The following is a 17,978-nucleotide window of genomic DNA, read 5'->3' on the forward strand; positions in this document are numbered from 1 at the left end:
TATAATAGGCTATAATATAACAGGCTATAATATAATATAATATAATATAATATAATATAATATAATATAATATAATATAATATAATATAATATAATATAATATAATATAATAGGTTATAATATAATAGGTTATAATATAATAGGCTATAATATAATAGACTATAATATAATATAATAGGCTATAATATAATATAATAGGCTATAATATAACAGGCTATAATATAATATAATATAATATAATATAATATAATATAATATAATATAATATAATATAATATAATATAATATAATATAATATAATATAATATAATATAATAGGCTATAACATAATAGGCTATAATATAATATAATATAATATAATAGGCTATAACATAATAGGCTATAATATAACAGGCTATAATATAATATAATAGGCTATAACATAATAGGCTATAATATAACAGGCTATAATATAATATAACAGGCTATAATATAATATAATAATATAATAGGTTATAATATAATAGGCTATAATATAATATAAAAGGCTATAACATAATAGGCTATAATATAACAGGCTATAATATAATATAATAGGCTATAATATAACAGGCTATAATATAATATAATAGGCTATAATATAATATAATAGGCTATAATATAACAGGCTATAATATAATATGCTATATAATATAACAGGCTATAATATAATATAATAGGCTATAATATAACAGGCTATAATATAATATGCTATATAATATAACAAGCTATAATATAATATAATAGGCTATAATATAATATAATAGGCTATAATATAACAGGCTATAATATAATATGCTATATAATATTACAGGCTATAATATAATATAATAGGCTATAATATAACAGGCTATAATATAATATAATAGGCTATAATATAACAGGCTGTAATATAATAGGCTATAATATAACAGGCTATAATATAATATAATAGGCTATAATATAATAGGCTATAACATAATAGGCTATAATATAACAGGCTATAATATAATATAATAGGCTATAATATAACAGGCTGTAATATAATAGGCTATAATATTACAGGCTATAATATAATATAATAGGCTATAATATAATAGGCTATAACATAATAGGCTATAATATAATATAATATAATATGCTATAATATAACAGGCTATAATATAATATAATAGGCTATAACATAATAGGCTATAATATAACAGGCTATAATATAATATAATATGCTATAATATAATATAACAGGCTATAATATAATAGGCTATAACATAATAGGCTATAATATAACAGGCTATAATATAATATAATAGGCTATAATATAACAGGCTATAATATAATATAATAGGCTATAACATAATAGGCTATAATATAACAGGCTATAATATAATATAATAGGCTATAATATGCTATAACATAATAGGCTATAATATAATATAATATAATATAACAGGCTATAATATAATAGGCTATAATATTACAGGCTATAATATAATATAATAGGCTATAATATAATAGGCTATAACATAATAGGCTATAATATAACAGGCTATAATATAATATAATAGGCTATAATATGCTATAACATAATAGGCTATAATATAATATAATATAATATAATATAATATAATATAATATAATATAATATAACAGGCTATAATATAATAGGCTATAATATTACAGGCTATAATATAATATAATAGGCTATAATATAATAGGCTATAACATAATAGGCTATAATATAACAGGCTATAATATAATATAATATGCTATAATATAATATAACAGGCTATAATATAATATAATAGGCTATAACATAATAGGCTATAATATAACAGGCTATAATATAATATAATAGGCTATAATATAACAGGCTATAATATAATATAATAGGCTATAACATAATAGGCTATAATATAACAGGCTATAATATAATATAATAGGCTATAATATGCTATAACATAATAGGCTATAATATAATATAATATAACAGGCTATAATATAATAGGCTATAATATTACAGGCTATAATATAACATAATAGGCTATAATATAACAGGCTATAATATAATATAATATAATATGCTATAATATAACAGGCTATAATATAATATAATAGGCTATAACATAATAGGCTATAATATAACAGGCTATAATATAATATAATATGCTATAATATAATATAACAGGCTATAATATAATATAATAGGCTATAACATAATAGGCTATAATATAACAGGCTATAATATAATATAATAGGCTATAATATGCTATAACATAATAATATATATTGCTATAATAATGCTATAATATAATATAATATAATATAATATAATATAATAGGCTATAACAGGCTATAATATAATATAATAGGCTATAATATAACAGGCTATAATATAAAAAATAGGCTATAATATAATAGGCTATAATATAAAAATATATAATATAATATAATACAATAATATATCACCTCTGATAACAGATCACTCTATATTGTAATGTAAACACATGATTTTCTATAAAAGCTGCTTTGAAACAATATATTTATTGTGAAAAGCACTATACAAATAAATGTGGATAATATAATATAATATAATATTCCATGTCTATTTATACATTTATCCGCCCCACATCAGGGTCCTGATCACATGTTCTGGGTTTATTCTTCCATATTTACGTGCTGATTGCACATCACAATCCCTGACTTATCAAACATCAGGGGTGCGTTCTTCATACATCACTAAATACATCTGAGATGATTTGACAGATCCCAGATCTTATAATCGTAATAACTGATCTCTGGCTAATTTGGGATTGTGGATTGTGAATTTGTGGATTGGATTAAACTATCCGGATGAAGTTGTCTGAGATTACTGCCGTTCCCTGAAGAGGGCAGATGCATCGATACTCCAAACCACGATCAGCAGTGCAGCGATTGGCTGGCGCAAGACAGCAACTAATGACATCATATAATTAAAAAGACACCTGGCGAAAAACAAAACAAAACACACATTTCTAGACCTTATAAGGAAACAACCAAAACAATATAAAAGTTTGCACAGTTTTTTTTTTTTTTAAAACATGATTCCCAATTATTTATATATATATTCACGATTTTATAGTATTTGTACACCCTTTACATTTTTAGTTCAATGTTGTAAATAGCAATTAATTTAATTTTTAATTCAATTTGAAGCAGATTTGTTACGTGACAGCATTAATTAATGTTTCTTAAGGGTCAAGATCAAGTTATCTGCATCAAGCCATCCCATAATACCCATCATCACTCAAATTAATGCACGGCTCAGAGTAACTGTACAGCATGTGTGTACAGCAAGTAATTATCCCATCCCAAATAAATCTCTCAATCAAGTGGCTCAACATTATAATATTTTTTCAAATACATTTTTACATTATCATTATTTAAAATTATTATTATTGCCCCTGGTTGAGTAATGAACTCTTGTAATAAAGTAGCAGTGGCTGGGACAGATTTTAAGCATCACCTCAAGATGCAATCTAATCCTGTTCCCATGAAATCAGCCGCTCCCGAGCAGGTTTAAGCTTCCGGACCTGTTGCTATGACAGCAAGTCCAGGATGAGCGTCGAAGAACCAAACAATCCAAGATCATGCCAAATCATCAACAATCAAATCCGGATAACCGAGTTAGCCACGTATGAAGAACGGACCCCCGGGCTCCATAGCAACATTTGTTGTTTAAACATAAAACTGCAGTTTCTTATGGAGGAACATTTCTATAATGACATAACTCGTCAGCATAGATAAATCTGATAGATGATCACCATATAAGACCTTATTTAATTATTTATTTTTGTTTATGAATATGACATCACCAGACATTTCAATTAAAAAAAATATGAGGTCAAATAAAAAAATACAACAAAACATGCATTAATGAATCATTCACTATAACATCAATAGCATTCATTTAGAAAATAGATAGGCTGATTTAATTTCATGCTAAAACATTTAAAACTTCTATTGAAGAAGCATTCCCTTAAACATGTCTTAATATTTCATGTGATTTGCTTCTGGGGTACATCTACACAAAAAATATTTTTTTTTTTACTGCTTGTTCGAATTGCTTAGTCAAAATGAGCTAAAGCAACACAATTGCTATACATTTTGTCCTAACTTAATTTGATTGTGTTCAATCCACTTAAATACAAGTCACATTGAAGTTGACTTAATCCGTTTGTGTTGAGATTGCATGAATGATTTGTGTTGCATTAACTGAAACTGGGCGGGGCTTGTTAGTTCCCAGCATGCTTTGCATATGGCTAAATCAAGAGAGACTAAATGTTATTTTATGTGTAAAAGTGTTATTTTACGTATTTTTGAGTAATATGAGAAAGGGGGAGACTTAATAGTGTTTAATATTCAATTATGTTAGAATTATTAGAACAATTTAAATTACAGTGGGTTAGCATTGTGGAGAAGAGTGAGCATTTGCTTAGGCTGTGGACTAATACTAATGTCATAGCCAAGCGGCTCCTCCCACAGTTTCTCTTGAAGCCGATACGGAAGTGACTTAAACTGCAATTCATGGACTGGCCACTAGAGACAGACTCCAGAAGGAGCAGAATCTCATTGAGCTCATGTTAAAATGCCCAACTTTACAGCAGAAGAACACATGTTTACAATCTGGGACACATTGTGGTTTTGGTCTGTACGGCTAATTTTGCCCTTCATGACGACTGTGAGGGGGGTGAATATTTGTATAACTCATTCGTTTACATTATATAAAGCTTAAAGTTTAAAGTGACAGATGGATAGCCATTTATCTGCTGTCTGTTCATCGCATCACCTCAGATCCACCCACGTCCCGCCTCTTTTCCCATTTTCTGTTATCCGGGAGTGACGCGCGATGACGTGCTTACAAGATGGCGACGACCAACTCGACTTTACACTTCAAAACTGCTCTTCAGAATCCTATGGGTGACGTCACGACACTACGTCCATATTTTTTTTTACAGTCTATGGTCATATCGGCTTTGCTGAAGGAGCTTTTAATGCTGAGCATTTAAGATACTAATGTGTGCTATTGCTAGCTAAAAGTTTGTTAGCTAGCAAGTGCAGTATTATAATTCAGTTGTGTAACATTAAAATATATTATTATAAGGAGCCGTATCTGAGTGTACTTCATTGGGTCACTTAAAACAACTTCATTCCATGATGTTGAAGTTACACGAACAAATTATGTTTGTTTAACTGAATTGATTCATGTGGGACCAATGTTCACAATTAAATCATGTAAATCCAACACACTTGAGACTGCCCGCAGGTTTTAATATTAAAACAAATTGATCAGATTATCAGGCAGAGCCAAACTGATCGTGAAGCTTTCACCATCAACACATTAAAGTTCTTAATGTGACGATTATGGAGCTGGGGAATGAAATCCTAATGGCTTTTATGCAAGTGCCATCATTACTTTACTCAATATAGCTCTGAATATGTGCAAATGCATGATGTTTGTGTGTCGTAGCTGATATACTGAAGTACTCGACTTGTAAACAAGCCGCGTCTGATGGAGAAATTGCATGGATATTTGTCTTTTTAAGCATTTGCTTCTCACTGGATTTGACAGAAGCATCGAAATAATGCAGCACAAATAACAAAAGGCTCAAAAGCATCACAGCAGATCTGAATCTGTCTTTTTGAAGGCGCCTCATGTCAAATGTGATGATAATCCAATCAGATATGAGCAGCAGCAGAGCTTTGATCCAATGCATTTTCCCTGAATTAATCCTGAAATCTGACCCTTCCGGTGTGATCAAAGGGAACATCACCTTCTTCTGGCAATTTCACAAGCAGACACCATCCAAAGCACTCAAAGGCAGGTCTAAACCAGAAAGCCAGGTGCTGAAAATAACTTTTCTCGACTTGTAAAGCACTGAAGAGTGATCTAACAGATTACAGGCTCTCCACACCCTAGTGAACGTGATTGCATTCAATAAACATCATCATTAGTTCCATTATGAGAGATTAATCAATAACTGCAAGTAAGTTGCTCATGCATGGCTGGCTTAAAGAAACCAGTCATGCTCGTTGCACTGCAAATCCAAAATGCAATCAATTGCTATTCATAAGGTGCATATCATATTCGCGCCAGCAATAATTCACTCACAAACAAACACCAGCTGACGCATGTACATTTCGCTTATTTTACACCTAATACAAGCATGCATCCTCAGCATGCAAAATGCATATGTGACACGGATGAATGCACGTCAGTGTCTCTCAATCATGTGTGTTTATGTGTGGCTGAGCAACAGGCGACATGCGTTTGTCTCTTACCTGCGACAGAAACACTCATCGATCGGCGCATCCGTGACTCTCACATCCTCGGGGAATCATTCAAACATATATGACGAGACGCTCTCGTTTGTTATTTCATGTGAGCTCGCACATATTTGGAGATTGTTGTCTGGTGTTAGTGGCAAGAGCCACGGGAGTAACTGGGAGGGGTTCGATCGCTCCGTGGTAGTGGCGTCCGATTCGCGAGCGAATATGGTTCTTTTGAACCGATTCGCTTTTTAGTGATTCAGTCGATCCGATTCGCAGAGCGTAACTGTGCTGTGGTGGAAACACAATTGCTCTCGAATTCATATTAGTAATAATACCAGGAGAAATGCTTCTGAAACTTTATAAAAATCCACATCATCTAAATCATAAACCGTGTTTTTTGGTGGCAACAAGCAGGTGAAACACCTGTTTGCACAAGTTTCAAGAAGGATTTTCCTTTTTGTTTTAATGTTCATGTTTTAGACACTAACGTAGTACAACAATGACGCAATATTAGTACCACAGTAACCGAAAACTCCGCACTAAATGACAAGAAAAAAGACACTTTGAGTTATCAAAACAATGTGAGAATGGCGGTTCATTGGAACGAGTCATCTGAGTGAACCGATTCCATAAAATGAATCGTACTGCCCAGGCTACTGGATTCTCTCGGTAGCGCGCGCTGTGTGTGCGTGTTTTCGCGGCTCTTTTTTCATTTTCGGCTTTAATTAGCCTTTCTCCAGGATCCCACGTCGATTTGAGACAGTAAATCCCCCTTCAAACACGTTTTTGCGCCGTGTTTTTGTGCTCAGGTACTCTGATGACTCTTATAAAAGTACTGTGGTGGTACCATGGTATGGTAATTGAATGTGTAAAGCGCGCTGATTGTCGAAAACCGCTGTATAAATGTAATAAATTATTATTATCATTATTCAATGTGATTCAATTTACTCTGGTAGCCTACCTTAAAGGGACAGTTCAGCCCAAAATGAAAATTCTGTCATCATTTGCTCACCCTCAAGTTGTTCCAAACGAGTTTCTTTCTTCTGTTGAACACTATGAAGATATTTTGAAGATAACCAAACAGTTGATGGTCCACATTGACTTTCATAGTATTTTCTTTTACACTATAATGGAAGTCGATGTGGCTTATCAACTTTTGGTTACGACATTCTTCCAAACATTGTGTGATTCATTTGTACCGAATGATATTGGTATTTACATGTCGGGTTTAATTATGTCACAATGAGGCTACCTTATTATATATGTCAATTTCTGTATTGACAAACCCCTTAAAATGTTGGCTAAAAACATTTTAACCTTTAGTGGCCAGGACAAAAGATTAGCCTACACATTGACCACCATTAGGGGTTGTTGTCACACTATATTGGGGTAAGTTGTCACAATGAAATCTGACATGAAATAGATGTTTCAGCAACACTTTATTCATGGTAGATCTAAGACCATCACTGCACCATGTTATCAACACCGTACTTTTTGTGCCTTTCTACTGCAATATTTTCATTAGACAGCAATTTATTGGTTTGACAGCAGCATGGGGTTAAAAATCTGAACAACTAAGTGGTTGAAGCGCCAAGCTCCCGCAAGGACTGACACATGAGCCGTCACACGCCTGTGCCCTTGAAGAGATTTTTAACCACTTCAAACCAGAGTGACCCTATACAGTGTGTGTGTCGGCATCAGCTAAATGACACATTCATAATATGAAACCACTCATGATTAATTATAATCACGTTAGCTCCACGGTTCACTAACTGTTTTGATAGTTTTACTGTAAATACCAGCGGCATGTTTAATACACAGCGAGCTGTCTCAGTACTCATTCAATGTCAGCCCGCTGTAGAAAACCAACAATTAGCTTTGCTGTCCTTGACAAACACTGTCTGTGTGTGATAAAGAGAGCTCATCCGTTTGCAGCAGAGCCGAGAAACTTCCACTGCACCAAATATCAATCATTGGAGCTAATTAGTCAGTGTGGAGGTGATCAAATGCCGTTATGACAGAAAAACATCCATCAGCACCAAATGAACTGAAGTTCCAATAACTTGGGGTTGACGGCCGTTTAAACCAGCTAAACTTGGTACCAAAAACACAATATATCAAAAACGTCTCGGTGCAGAATGTAATTGAGTGTTTCATGCACCTTGAGCTTCTTTGTGGAAGCAGAAAGAGTGTGGTTTGTGGCACATTAAGCGTGTGCGCATGCCACTCTCACACTGCAGCTGCCGTATTATGGCTTGATATGATTTTCAAGAATTAAATTGGCAGGTTGCCTGTGTAGCATGTAATTTAGAGTTTTCCCTCCGTTCCGTGCCGCATTGATACACTGCAACTGATTGGCAAACAAACAAACCGAACCCAACCAAAACAAACCCAAACTGCTCCTTCATTCATTTGCAAAGGGACTGATTTGGAACAAGACATTTACATTCCTGCTTTTGAAAGGTCATGCTTTGTAACGCTCATTTGCATACTAAGTGGCTAATTATTTTGCAGCCAATAGGCAGGTATGTGATGGGGTGGGAAAGGCCCGGACGGTCATCAGCCTTTGACTGCATCCAAAAACAATCACTGCCGAATCGAGGTCACACACACACACACACACACACATCAGTGAGAGTAAATCAGCCTAATTAAATCTATTAGCAACATGCGTCTCCCATAGACTCATCAATCACATGCACATAGTATGCTCATGCAAATTCTCTCTTTGGTTGTTGGGAACGTTACTGCCATATTACCCATACTTTTATTATTGCTTTTTTCGCATCACACCAAATGTGTACCATGCATATGCACATTTGGTGTATGCATGACGATCTACTACATTTGCAAAATTGTGTACAGAACAGAAACACACTGCAATGTACTTGACCTTCCATGTCATGGCCAAGCGGCAACCTCCCGCAGTTTGAAGCCAATATGGAAGTGACTTAAACTGCAGTTATTGGACTGGCCACTAGAGACAGACTCCAGAAGGAGCAGAATCTCATTGAGCTCATGTTAAAATGCCCAACTTTACAGCAGAAGAACCAGGCCCGGTTCTACGGGGGTGCTAGAGCACCCTCAAACGCAAGCAAAAGCACCCTCAGTTGATACTGTAATAATATTGGCGAAACAGATTTGGCAGATTTGCACATTTGTGTACGAGTTCTGGAGAGCGTCAAATGCATCTATTTACAGTGAGTTTTTGCTGTGGTGAGTAATGCAGCCAATCACAAATAGTGGTTGATCTCTCGAACGCGATCAGAATCGCACCGCTCAAAACGCCTGAGTTTTTATTCAGTGCTGAGTTAATGCAGGCTCGCAAAACCTCTATAACAAACAAAGTCAAGACACGATGTAAGTAAGAGATTTACTGTTGACAAGACGACTTCATTTGTATAAAGGAACTTTGTGAGATCGTGATGAACTGACAAAGCAACAGCATTTTAGTGATCGTATAGCGGTCTTGGCTCGCTTTCGAGGCTACAGTCATTCATTGAATAAACTATTATTGCTAAGAGGACTGATGGGCCAATTGCATGTAGCAAAGTGACATCTAAATATAAATGCCACTCTGCACGAGATAGAAATATCCTCCTGAGACCCAGATTAGAGGTTTTGCCTCTGTAGAGGGCATTATTTAACGAATTTCTCTGACAACATTCACAGTTTTTAGTCTGGATATTCTTATGAAATACAAGACATTCTTATGAAAATATTATTACATGTTTTTTTATATTACAACACATTAATATGCAAATTAGATACAGTGTATATATGCATTGCCTATAGAATGTGAATGGCATTTATGGCCATGTTTACACACACATATTGCATAAAGAAAAATGGAATATCAAATTATTCTGTTTCTTTCATAACATTGAGAACCATCTTTATACAAAGTTTGGATTTATTTTAAAAACTTGAAGCATAAAAATTGATTGGAGAATGACAAAAAAAAATCCCATTGTTTGTCTATTCATGTCTTTTAATTTTCTCAATAAAGGGGTTCTGGTGTCCTCTACAGAGCAGAGGATGTAGCATAGCCTATAACATAGGAATACAATAAAAAAAAGAGTTTTTTTAATGCTCCAAACAAAAAACAAAAAAATCTAAATTCACAAAACCTTTTTTTTTGGTTCTCAGGAAGATGATATGTTAAAATGCTAGTAACGCATTAAAGCAATGTAAAGGCAGACTAATAGATTAATAGACAATTTGTAGCAAAATATTTTTGAAATTCCAATTATTGGTAAATGACTTGTAAATAAATATTCATAAATCACTGTACACTGCTGTGGTGGAGCCGTTGCTTAGCCTATCTGCACTTTACTAGAGCACCCTCAGAGATTTGATTCTGGAACCGGGCCTGAGAAGAACACGTTTACAGTCTGGTACAAATTGTGGTTTTGGTCTATACGGCAAATTTTGTCCTTCATGACGACTGTGAGGGGGGTGAAGTTTTTTATAACTCATTCGTTGACATTATATAAAGCCTTAAAGTCTTGCATAATTAAGGGCGTGGTCACTTTGAGTGACAGGTGGATTGCCATGTATCTGCTGTCTGTTAGTCATCACGTCACCTCAGCTCCGCCCACGTCCCGCCTCTTTGCCCATTTCCTGTTATCCGGGAGTGACGCGCGATGATGCGCTGCCAAGATGGCGACGGCCAACTCGACTTTACGCTTCAAAACTGCTCTTCAGAATCTATGGGTGACGTCACGACACTACGTCCATATTTTTTTACAGTCTATGGTCATGGCGAATGACATTATATGAATGAATATTTTTTAAATTTTATCATATTTTCAGTTTTACACATAATTGGGTTAAAGTGGTGTTTGATTATGATTTGACATTTGTAACTTTAGTGAGTGTGTAGTGTCGCTGTTTGAGCATAAACAACATCTGCAAAGTTACGACGCTCAAAGTTCAAAGCAAAGGGAGATCTTTATCGTTTACAAAAATCACTTTTTTTAAGAACTACAACAAACGGCTGGTAGGGACTACAACCAGCTTCTTCACAGGTTGGTGACATCACTAACCCACGGAACATGTTGAGAAGAGGAAGAATTGTTGTAATCGAGCACATTTAGAAGTCGCTCAAGCTGTCACATCCGTCTTTCACATTTTTAGCAATACAGTACAAACACAAATGCAATAGCATGTCATAAAGCAAAATGACATAAGTTATAACCGTAATTAAACTAAACTATCCCTGTTCTCTCTTCATGCAGCAGATATTCTCTGGCTCATCTCACAACAGTTCCCATACCAGCGGTTTATAGATTATCATGACAGAATATGCTAATCAATGATTGAATATCGTTAACTCATAAATTCATCAACTAACCCTTCAGAAACACCCTCATTCTCATTCTACATGTTATCTCTTCTTCTTGAGTCTCTCCATCAGTGGCGGCTGGTCAATAGAGGGCGCTAGGGCGCCGCCCCCATCAAAATTCCAGAAATATACATGTATACAAAAATTATATAAAAGTGAAATAAAAATAAAATAGTTTACTCATACGATGTGCTGGCTGTTAGTAAGAGCCTCAGCATTTAATAAAAACTGGCTTTGATGGGTTTACTATTTTATATGTTCTTCAATATGTGTCATGCGGTTTCATGCGTGAGGGACGCCGGACAAATGGATGTCTATCTGAGTCTAAAAATATACGGGCAAAACGCCCGTACGAAAAACAAACGCCCTCCCAAAAATAATTATCTCCAGCCGCCATTGCTCTCCATCATTGTCCGACTCCGGTTTGATCATAAAAGGCTTATGATATTTTCAGTGTGTGTCTGTGTGAGGTAATCGGAGCTGCTAACATGAGCTCTTGAAGCTCCGCCTTCTCCCTGAAAGGGGGCGGGGAACAGCAGCTCATTTGCATTTAAAGGGACTCACACAAAAACAGCGCTTTTCTGCTCACCTTCAAAAAGTTAACATGCTATAAAAATTGATCTGGGCAGTACTTTTAGCTGAATTATTGTGAGACACAAGGGTCCTACCATTGGAGAAAGTGGCCAATTTGGATCACTTGTGCTTTGATGATCAATCATTTTACAGCCTTGACGTCAACAAATTCAATTCAATTCAAATTTATTTGTATAGTGCTTTTCACGATACATATCGTTCAGAGTTGTGCGACTGTTTGCGGATACCATAGAAATGAATGAGAAGTGCCATATACTGAATCATACCTTCTTTTTTTGGTGCAACTCTAAAAGTAGATAAATCCAAAAAAAAAATTATCAGAGCAAAAATGTGGAAGACTAGGGCGGTCGATTCATTAAATGATAAGCTATTATCTCACAAAAGCGTTTATTCAGTGTAGTGGTCATAGACATCCATTAACAACGGTTTCCACTTGTCTCCTTCTCTGCTGTAACACAAAGTGTCCAAAGAGGAAGATGAGGAGAGGATGAAAGTACAAATAAGGTAATACTTTAATCAAAAGAAACAAAAGCAGATATCCAAGCATGATATAACAATGTAACAGTGAGTATAAACACCAGACGAATGAACTAAAGGAACTGAAGGGTATAAAAACACACATGATAGGCCCTGTCCCCAATTGCACACTTCATGTGCACTTTCGGTCTTGTGCACTTACAATGGCCGCCGCGTGTGTGTGTGTACGTTAAGTCCACTTGTCATTTGTCATTTTAGGTCTCAAAAGGGTGCTCGCGAGCGCCCCCCTTTGCAGTCGATATGCACCCTCGATGCGCACTTCTGCCATGCCCGCACTGATGTGAACACTGCAGCAGACTTCTTCCCAACAGAAGGCTCTGTCCCAAATGGCACCCTAAACCCTCACGGTCTTTCTCTGAGTCCGCACTTTCTCAACGTAATGCTGCTTTTACTGTCGGGAAGAAGTCCGCTTGCGTAACCCGCACCAGTGCGCGCTCGGCTGAAGTGCGCATCGAGGGCGCATATCGACCTCAAAGGGGACGAGCACCCTTCTGAGACCTAAAATGACAAATGGGACAACCTGCGGTCTCGTAGACTTAAAGGACAACTCCGGTGAAAAATGAACCTAGGGGTAATTAACACATGGTTACAGAGTAGATCGTTCTCTGGGATGCGTTTTCATGAAAATCGAATGTAGAGAGTTTTATCTCTAAAAACAGATTAGCTTATAATGCTAGTCTATGGGGCACAGAATAAGTACAATTAAATCGCTAGTTAATACCACTAACAAGGCTCAAAATAGCCTCAGACTAACACGGTAGCATAATGAGGGTCCCTACATGCAAACCGAAGCGTTGAGAACTTTGTAAGTGTACAAACAGTTTAATAAGAAGATACTTTATAAAAACAGTACATTACGCATATACAGACAGGAGCCATCTTGGAAAACAGTCCCGACAAGTCGAGCCATGAACGCTGTGCAAAGCTGAACTTAATTCCTATCGACCAGCTCACTTAGCACAGCGTACGTGGCTCGACTTTTTTCCAAGATGGCTCCTGTCTGTATACGCGTAATGTATTGTCTTTATAAAGTATCTTCTTATTAAACTGTTTGCACACTTACAAAGTTCTCAATGCTTCGCTTTGCATGTAGGGACCCTCATTATGCTACCGTGTTAGCGTGAGGCTATTTTCAGTCCTTTCAGAAAAAAGCGGCTTTTTTTTGTGATTGTTGCGGGCAAAAATCCTTGATTATGCGGCACGTTTTCTTAAAAAATGCGATGGAAAATGCGGGATGTTTATGAAATTTTATGCGATAAAATTGTGGGAACTTGCAAAAACTGCGGTTTGATAAAAAAGAGAAAAAAAGCACTAACGTACATCACAGAAAGTGCTGGGAATATTTATGTTCTCATCTTGTTTTATTGAAGACCTTAATAAACACATGGCTCAAATTTACAAAACATTGAGTCAAATTGAGTTACAAAAATTGAGTCAAGTTCTGTAGCTTTACAAAAGGAATATGCTACAAATTCTGAAAAAATGAATAAATAACTTCCTGTTTTAAAGAGGTAGCTTTACAAAACAGACATTTGAGTGCTTCCAATGCACAAAGTGCAATCTCTTTAAGGGTTAGTTCACCCAAAAATGAAAATTCTGTCATTAATTACTTCCCCTCATGTCGTTCGACACCCGTCAGACCTCCGTTCATCTTCAGAACACAAATGAAGATATTTTAGTTGAAATCTGATGACTCAGAAAGGCCTCCATTAGCACAATGCACTATACACTCTCAAGACCCATAACAGCTACTAAAGACGTCGTTACAAAGTCCATCTCACTACAGTGGATCTACAATAACTTTATGAAGCGACGAGAATAGTTTTTGTGCGCAAAAAAACCTAAATAACAACTTGTATAGTGATGACCGAATTCAAAAAACTGTATCATGAAGCTTTGAAGCGTTATGAATCAGCGAGTTAATTCATGATTCGGATCGAGTGTCAAACTGCTGAAATACGTGACTTTGGCGATCCAAACTGCTGAATCGACTCACTGATTCATAACGCTCCAAACCGCTGAATCGACTCACTGATTCATAACACTCCAAACCGCTGAATCGACTCACTGATTCATAACGCTCCAAACCGCTGAATCGACTCACTGATTCATAACACTTCGAAGCTTCATGATGCTGTTTTTTGAAATCGGTCAACACACCGGGAAACTGCTTTGCGCGGTCTTTTGCTGTTATTTTTGTTGGCAAATGGGAATTTGCGTGCTTCATCATGGTTTCACCGCTATCTATGGTTTCACCACGGGGTTTCCGCTTTTCGATGACGTTCACGTCGGGTAATTACGTCAGTTCAAAACGTTCCCATGGCAATAGGGGGAAATGGCGGCTCTTGTGTAAACTAAACAAACATTTTTCAACTTTCTGCTAATATATATGACTTTTTTGCAACGAAAATGCGGGGATTATGAAATTATGCCCGCCCGCATATTTTGCACGCGGAAATAGGCAATTTACGCGGCAAAAGTGCGGCGTATTTGAAAAAATGTGGCCCCCGCATAAATATGCAGACTTTGGCTGATTATGCATTAAATCATGCGATCGCATAATCGCGTTTTTCTGGAAGGACTGTATTTTGAGCCTTGTTAGTGGCATTAACTAGCGATTTACTTATTCTGTGCCCCATAGACTAGCGTTATAAACTAATATGTTTTTAGAGATAAAACTCTTTACATTCGATTTTCATGAAAATGCATCCCAGAGAAAGATCTACTCGGTAACCATGTGTTAATTACCTCTAGGTTCATTTTTCACTGGAGTTGCACGCAGCGGCCATTGTAAGTCCACAAAACCGAAAGTGCACATGATGTGTGCCATTTGGGACAGGGCCAAATCGGTGTTACGTCATGAAAGTGCAGACTCGTAGAAAGACCGCGAGGGTTAAGGGTTCCATTTGGGACAGGGCCATAATGATCTGAATACTAATTCATGAAAAACCATAGAAACAAATGATGGTGGGAAACTACGGACAAAGAAAACAGGATGTAAAGCTTTGTGAAAAACAGTACACTCTAAAAAAAAAAAGGTTCTATATTGCACCAAAAATGGTTCTTGGCTCGTAATTATAGGGGAACCTTTTTTAGTGCTATATAGCACCAATTTTGGTGCTTCAGCGGTTCTTCAGAGGTTCTTCAGCGGTTCTTCAGAGGTTTTTCAGAGGTTCTTCAGCGGTTCTTCAGAGGTTCTTCAGCGGTTCTTCAGAGGTTCTTCAGAGGTTCTTCAGAGGTTCTTCAGAGGTTCTTCAGCGGTTCTTCAGAGGTTCTTCAGAGGTTCTTCAGCGGTTCTTCAGAGGTTCTTCAGCGGTTCTTCAGAGGTTCTTCAGAGGTTCTTCAGAGGTTCTTCAGCGGTTCTTCAGAGGTTCTTCAGCGGTTCTTCAGAGGTTCTTCAGAGGTTCTTCAGAGGTTCTTCAGAGGTTCTTCAGCGGTTCTTCAGAGGTTCTTCAGAGGTTCTTCAGAGGTTCTTCAGAGGTTCTTCAGCGGTTCTTCAGAGGTTCTTCAGCGGTTCTTCAGAGGTTCTTCAGAGGTTCTTCAGCGGTTCTTTGACTAAGGTGCTATATAGCACCTCTGAAGAACCGCTGAAGAACGAAAAAAGAAGAATTACGAGCCTTTTTTTTTAGAGTGTATGCAGAGGCGAACTTTTTAAACATTAGTGTGCTAGATAGTTACTTTAGGATGTTGCAAGTTTAATTCGACAAGTGTGCATTGGGTTATCATTTCAGAAATATGTTTATTTGACATATTAATCTAATTGCATGTACGAATATGTTCTGTTTTGGCAATACACTGAACATTTTGTAAAGTAAATTTCACAAATTATTACAAAAAAATGGCAAGTAACAAAAAATCTTGTAAAGCATGCACCAAATAACTTTTTTGACTGTGTAATGAGCCACGGTCAGTGCATTGGATTGTGGGACAGTTTTCAGTGAGGTCATGTGACAGTACTTTTTGAAACACGTATTGTTGCATTCAGCTCACTGGCTCACAAAATATTTTTAAAAGCTGGCTACATTGTGAATATGATAGCTCTCAGGCCTCTGCTGAGTGTTTAATGGCTTGATTTCTGATTATGATATCGCTCTAGATATATGATATGCGCTTCTCTTCGTCTGATGGTATGCACTCACCTCTAATAGATGCAATAAAACGATCCATTGTACAGCTCCTCTGCATTTCCGCATGATGTTTTCAGCCTCCCCAGCGTGATGTAAATGTTTCAGATCCCATCAGAACCGCTTTTGACCGCTGAGTTATTCCCATCATTTACAATAATCCTCCGCGGCTCTGATCTGACCTTTAAACTCAGTAAAAGGTCAAGCTGATCAATGCAGAACATGAGCGGTGTCACAGATCTGACCTCTCGGAAAATATCTAACGCTCCAACCGTCAATGAGAGAGATCGGCTGATAAAAGCCCTGTTTATTCTGCCGGCATTCATTCATCAAACACAGCAGCTGAGACTGAGCTTGGACTGGAATAATGCTACTCATATTTACATCGCTCTAAGAAAAGAGTCCGTCCATCCATCCATCCATCCATCCAACCAACCGTCCGTCCATCTGCCTGCCTATCTATCTGTCTATCCATACATCCATTATCCATCCATCCAATCGTCCGTCCATCCATCCACCTATCTATCTGTCTATCCATACATCCATTATCCATCCATCCAATCGTCCGTCCATCCACCCACCTATCTATCTGTCAGTTCATCCATCCATCCAACCAACCAACCGTCCGTTCATCTGCCTGCCTATCTATCTGTCCATCCATACATCCATTATCCATCCTTCCAATTGTCTGTCCATCCATCCATCCATCCAACTGTCTGTATACTACTTATATTTATATCACTCTAAGAAAAGGCTGTCCATCCAACCATCCATCCATCCATCTATCATCCATCCATCCATCCATCCATCCATCCATCCATCCATCCATCCATCCATCCATCCATCCATCCATCCAACCGTTTGTCCATCTGCCTATCTATCTGTCCGTCTGTCCATCCATCCATCCTTCATCCATCCATCCATCCATCCATCCAACCGTTCGTCCATCTGCCTATCTATCTGTCCTTCTGTCCATCCAAACATCCATTCATCCATCCAACCATCAGTCCGTCCACCTATTTATCTGTCAGTTCGTCCATCTTTCCATCCATCCATCCATCCATCCATCC

At 36.6% G+C, this 17,978-nt stretch overlaps 1 protein-coding gene across 2 annotated transcripts in view; it reads right to left on the minus strand.

Moving 5' to 3' along the window:
* Positions 1 to 6,503, minus strand: part of lrrc3b (leucine rich repeat containing 3B) — a 36,131-nt gene extending 29,628 nt beyond the window's left edge. For both annotated transcript variants that reach the window (XM_079830112.1, XM_079830113.1), the window contains exon 1: positions 6,316 to 6,503. The gene's annotated coding sequence lies outside the window, so the exon portion shown is untranslated. The remainder of the gene's footprint in view (positions 1 to 6,315) is intronic.
* Between the last annotated feature and the right edge of the window lie 11,475 nt (positions 6,504 to 17,978).

The sequence above is a fragment of the Gobio gobio genome, assembly GCF_949357685.1.
Source record: "Gobio gobio genome assembly, chromosome: 11".
NCBI classification, from domain to species: domain Eukaryota; kingdom Metazoa; phylum Chordata; class Actinopteri; order Cypriniformes; family Gobionidae; genus Gobio; species Gobio gobio.